Here is a 6,607-nt window from a genome sequence, read left to right as displayed (position 1 = left end):
GCTTCCCATGGCTCCCACACTCACCACAGGGGCTGGGAGCTGCAGGCAATTCACCCCATATGCTGTGAACTGTGAGGAACTCACCCTGGCTACTGGCAGCTGTGGAGAACTCATTGATATCAGTTTGCCCATGTGCTTGAGTGTGTCAGAATCTGACCCGATATTGGATTGTACTTTCAGTTTCCATTATTTTGAAATATAGTAATTTGAATTTGTCATTAACAGTAACTCTAAGAACAAAAGATGGCTAGCTAGATCTTAAACTGATGGAAAGCAGTGGAATCCGTATTGCAACCCTGATTATGCTTTCTCAGGATCTGACCTGAAAGTCCTTTATAATCAGTTTCCTGCTGAGAGAAAATCATTCCCTGCCACGTGGAGAAAAATTGGTGGCAAAATCCCCAGATTTCTATTGCCTGGAAATGCTGAGTTCTTATGGGAAACTGGATATTTTAGGGAAGCAAGTGATTTGTAAAAACAGAGAAAAAAGGGCTTTTAAATATAAAATAGTGGTTAAATATTCAAATGAAGAGTGAGCTACATTGTCAGGCAGACAGGGAAGGGCCACTCACTCACAAAAAGTGCAAGTCAGCATTGGGAAAGGGATGGGACACAGATTTTGTGGGAGGGCCGGTGTGAGAGGGGAACTGGGAAGACAGGAGCAGAGTGAAGGGAGTTCAAAAAGAATAAGAAGCATTAGGATACATTCAGCTTCCAGAGTGATGGATTAATTTGTACCTTAAAGGGCAGGGGCTTGTAAGGGTTGTGACAGATGTGTGGGTGGGTGAAAGAGAGAGAAAGAGAGAGAGAATCACAGCTGCCTTTGAAGCACCTTCTGATGAGGACAGAGAAGCAAAAAAGCAGCCAAAAGAAAAAAAAGGGGGCCAATAACAAATACAATCAGCAAAGTGGACACAACCCCCAGGACTTTTGTGGTTGGTGGCCCAAACAATAAATTCCATAGGTGAGGACTCACAAGGCCATGATGGCACCATATTCATTGGACATACAGCCTCTGTTATCAACATCACTCAAACATAAATGTTTCTGGAAAGGTCTGCACAAGAAACATTTTCATGTTTTATTTGCAGAGAAATCAGCCTCTGAAAATAGTCTGGTTTTGAAGGTTCTTGTAGCAACTGTGCCACAGACAAGAAACACAGAACACCAAGTTCAGTTCAAGCTTGTCACTTCACTTTACTCCTTTCTTAAATAGCTTAAACAGTCTTTTTGTCTCCAGTTACATGTATAATAATGCTTCATTTCCCTGCTATCATGTTAGGAGAAAACAACAATTCTTTCTCTACACTAGACATTTTGGTCCTTTTGATTGAATCAGTTCAGGCAACTATTTTGTAAGGGAGATAACAAAATATAACAATCTACCCTTTCCACCTTTTCAAGCTAAAGAATCAAAATGTTTAGAGTAGCTATTTGCTCCCATGACAGATTGCTTTTTAAGCACAGTGTAATCTAAAACCAAGCACTCATCTGATTATATATTCACCCAGAGGAAATCACAAAAGGATTTCCCCACAACCAATATCAAGAAAGCTCAAGTTAGGTTAAAACGAAATCTAAATCCTTTGCTGCTAACTTCAGTTTTCCCTTGAGAAATACACCTGTCAAGTTAACTTGCATGCATAGGACGAGTCCTGCAGAAGCAATAAAGTCACACTTAGATGCATGGCTGCTCTGTTTCTCCTAAGTAGATGACCAAATCATTCCCGAATCTGAATCGAAGAAAGGCAGGTTAGATTTCAGGTTAGATTTCAATTTCAGCTGTCAATGCCAATGGGCAAGAAAAGTAAAGACGTAATGAAAAGATATTTCACTGAAAGAGAAGCTCCTCCCCATAGAACAAGAACCTCTCTCAGTGACCATCTGTTTTATGTTCAAATTTCTTTGCCAACTGTGAAGAAAACTTAAGTGTTTCCAAATCCTATACCATCAACTTATAATAACAAATAATCTACAATAAACTAGAAGGTTTTTATAAAAAAATCCAGACTATATGAGATTACAGGCCAGGACTGGGTAAAACATCCTCCGCTATCTAGATATGGCTCAGCAAGCCACCAGATTCATCCCTGGCTGCTCCCTGCCTGTCCCTTGCACACTGCTGATAAAAGCAGCCATTGTAGGGCTGTTAGAACAGCTGGGAGCCAGGGGGCGGGAGAAAAGGATTTGTGCTCTGCTCCCACCTCTAGTACAATCCCATTGGCTGGTTTCTGGCCACTGGGAGCTACCTGTTGTCAACAAGCAGCTTGGAAAGCACCCTGCCCTCTCCCCTCAGGTTTGTAGCTGTTCAGAAACCACATGGCCCTGCAGCCAGTGTGGGGGCGGAGCAGCCAGGAAGTCTGCTTGGGATGGCTGCTGGCTTTGAGTCAAGCAAATAAGTCTCCAGCTAGAGCCTGCCTCTGACATCTCAACCCTTTGCCCTCCTCCCTCATATAACTCAAACCTTCTGCCCCTTTCTTGCCCCCTAACCCAGGTCACAACTGCCTCCTTCACCCAAACTTCCTCTCAGACCCCCACATCCTTTCCGGCACTCCAATCCCTTACTGCGAGCTCCCTTCTGCACCCAACCTCCATCCCAGATCCCTCACCTCCTCCATTAATATGGAAGAATGCGGGCCTTGACCACTTTCCACATTTTTGGAGTGGATGGATCCCCATCAAAAATTGTTGCCCACCCCTATTAAAGACTGTCTGGCACAGGGGCTGTCGGATTTGTATATTTTTCAGTTCTGTGTACACTGCTGGTGCTAAACAAACAAGCAAGCAAACAAGCAAACAAACAGACAGACAAGCAAACAAACATCCGTAGTAGTAGTGTGAGAAGAACTTAATGGTCTGACAGAATCTAGGAGATTTCATGGCCTAAAGCAGTGATCTCCAACCTTTTTAAACATAAGATCACTTTTTGAATTTAAGTGCAATCCAGGATCTACCTCAAACTCAAACACCCTTGCTCTGCCTCCTTCCCACTCCTTCTCTGAGGCCCCACCCCTGCTCACGCCATCCTCCCTCCCCCATGCTCACTAGCTTTTATCAGGCTGGGAGCAGAGGGTTGGGAGGAGGGGTTTAGGAATGCAGGCTCCAACTGGGCACTGCTTACCACAGGTGGCTTCTGACCTAAGGTCAGCTCACCCTTACCCTGATCCTGCACCACTCCCAAAAACCAGCCAGCAAATTCTCTCCATCCCTTCCCCCCCTTTGCTCTGTGGAAATGGGGTACAGGGTAGAGGGAGAGACACCCTGACATCATCACCCTCTCTTCTTCCTGTGCCCTGCACAGCAAACAGGAGACTCCCAGGGCTGAGAGGAACCCCCAAGCCAGAGGGCAGAAGCAGCACAGCAGTGCTGAGCAAGGCAGATGAAGTGCCAGCACTTGATAGCCTCCTAGTGAAACCTCTCAGGATCACCTGTCAAAGGTTCCAAGATCTAACAGTAGATCCTGATCTACTCGTTGGTGACCACTGGCCTAAAGCATCTCACTTCCTGGAGACAGCAAAGTCTAGGGGTATGGCTTCACAGCACGGTGGGCTGAAGTTATAATTCAAATGTCACCTCTAACTTGATTCCTGTCCACAAACAAAGCCTCTGGGCTACGTCTAGACTGGCCCCTTCTCCAGAAGAGGCATGCAAAGCAGGCTTGGAAGTAGGAATAAGAGATCCTCCGGAAAAGGGCTTTATTCCAGAGGATTGCGCCAGTCTAGACGCTCTTTTCCGGCTTTTCCCCAAGCCGGAAAAAAAACGTCAGCCATGTTTATTTAAATCCCGCGGGGGATATTTAAATCCCCCGCAGATTTCCCTATTCTGACTTACCTGCTTTGCATGGCTCATCTGCCAGTGAAGCTGAAGGAACCCTGATGATGGAGCTAGTAATATAGTAGGGATGCAGCAGTTTGAGTTAAAACAACTCATCAGCAACTAATTCCATGTGTCTATGCTGCTAATAAAATCACTCTGTGCAACTCCAGTCTTGTCTCAGTCCGGCTAGGTTAGCTACGATGCTGTAAATCAATTGTACTAGTTCAGAATTTTAACTGTCATTCATGTTAAAATTCGACACTCTCCAAAGAGGATTGAACAAACACTTGAACTATCTTACACATTATCAAGATAGCTTTCCCAATTATCACCTCTAATACCATTAACTCACAAACATCCCACTCTCCCCACCTCTAATATCGTCAATTCACAGACACTTACCTTCCTTCCTCCCTCCCCCCCCTTCATCCCCCTCCTGTTCTGAAATGTGATTTGTCCTTTTCGTATGAGTTCATTTTTTTAATTGTATCCTTTGGTATATATGGTTGTGACTATTTTCTTCCACTATTTGATCTGAGGAAGTGGGTCTGGCCCACGAAAGCTCATCATCTAATAAACCATCTTGTTAGTCTTTAAAGTGCTACATTGTCCTGCATTTTACTTCAGCTACCCCAGACTAACACGGCTACATTTCTATCACTATCTCACAGAGAGAGAGAGTGAAAGAGAGAACACACTCCATACCAGACTAGCTTCTAGCTGAGCTTGGTATCTGGGCATGGATCCTGAGTTTCTTACAAGGAAATTATTTCAAAATTGCTAAATTCGATTTAATAACTTCCGATTTAACAAATTCAGACTGGAGTGTCCATAGTGTGGGGAAGCCTCGAAATTAGTCCAAGGCAGGCTTCGTTAATGTGGATGCGCTACCTCGACTTAGAACCCCAGGAAGCATAGGGGAGTAATTACTATGAATGGCCCTGGGGAGTTGAAAGTTTGAATTAGTGACACCGGAGCATCCACACTATCGTTATTTTGAAATAATTATTTTGGAATTAGCATTACTCCCGATGAAAAGCAGGAATTCAGATTTCAAATTGTGTGGCCCATTATTTTGAAATAACGAGCTTGGTAGTGTGGACACCCTATTTCTAAATTTGACTGGAAGGGGTTATTTTGAAATAAAATCGTAGTGTAGACCAGAGCCAGAAGTGTCCCATAACCACCTGAGCTATTGGCTGGTGGTGTACTGCTTTTCTCATCCGAAAGTCTATTCTAGATCTGAGACACCTTGTTGTAACACATACAATTGGTATTTTCTAACCAAAAAATATCTCCTCAAAAAATTTCTGAGCCTCTGCAAGATGTTGCAGTTTTGGCTTGCAGGGGTTTGTACAGACTGTTTGCTTATTTTCATTCTAATTGGTTCACATCTTTTTCAGTATGGCACTGATTTATGGATCACACAAACCCCAGAACTTAAAGTGAAACTAGGCTTCACTGTTGCTTTTGGGGCAAAAATTATGGAGTGGTTTTCTTCTAAAATTGGGCCAGGCATATGTTAAATTCAGCTCTGGGTCAACAGAAAATTCATAAGCATAAGGCCAAGTTTACATTATAAACATACATCCATTTAAATATGTTGCACAGGTGTGTGAAATATCTCCCCCACCACACGTAGACAATGCAAGAGCTTCTCCCATCAACATAGCTACCACCTATCATGAAGGTGGATTAACTATGCTGATGAGAGAAGTTCTGCTATTGGTGTAGTAGCAGCTTCACTGAAGTGCAATGTTCAAATTTCTATCCACCCATGTGCTAAATACATTTTGTTATGTGCTCTGAGGAGGCATGTGCAGATGTGCACCAGCAGGGCTTTTTCTATACTATGACTTTTGCCACAAGAGGCAATGTAAATGACGTGTGAATTAGCATTTTCCCATGCTTCATTTGCATAGTCTTTCATTCCATTTTTGTGCAAAAACAGGCAGTGTGGCTGTGGCCATTTTGTACAAAAATCTCTTTTTCCACAAGGCATAAGGAACTTACGCCATCCAAGCACTCAGCTTACAGGGAACAATGTCAAAGTGCTACAGTAGTACAACAGTGCTGCTGCAGTGCTATATGGGTATGTCTACATTGCATGGCTATTTCGGTACATCAAAGGTATCCCGAAAGAGCTACCCCATGTCTACACAAGCCGCCTGTTATTTCAAAATATTTTTCCAAGTAATGGGCATGCTATTTCACCGTCCCAGTGAACCTAGTTGCACGAGGGATAAGGAACGGCTCAAAATAGCTCATCATTCTGAAATTTGGCACTGTGTAGACATACCAAATTTCAAAATAAGCTATTTCAAAATATTCAAAATAAGATACGCAATTTGCGTAGCTCAAATTGTGTATCTTATTTCAAGTTTAGTGTGCCGCATAGACGCACCCTCTGGCTCCATCTACATTAGCACCCCTTTCCGGAAAAGGGATGCTAAGACTTCAAGTAGGAATAAGAGATCCTCCGGAAAAGGGCTTATTTTCTGGAGAATTATGTCTAGACTGGCGCTTTTCTCCGGCTTATCCCCAAGCTGGAAAAAAGCAGCAGCCATGTAAATGCAAATGCCACGGGGGATATTTAAATCCCCCGCAGAATATGCAATTCCGAAGTCTACATTAGCATCCCTTTTCCGGAAAGGGGTGCCAATGTAGACGTAGCCTAAGTGTGTAGACCTGACTTAAGTCTACAATTTTGAACCATATTCAGCCATGTCTGGAGCAGGTAGTAGGGATGTAAGCAAGTACTTGACTACCCAATGAGCATAAGCTAGTTGGC

Source organism: Pelodiscus sinensis, chromosome 1 (assembly GCF_052426305.1).
Source record: "Pelodiscus sinensis isolate ZL-2025 chromosome 1, ASM5242630v1, whole genome shotgun sequence".
NCBI lineage: Eukaryota > Metazoa > Chordata > Testudines > Trionychidae > Pelodiscus > Pelodiscus sinensis.
This window is presented reverse-complemented; position numbering follows the sequence as displayed.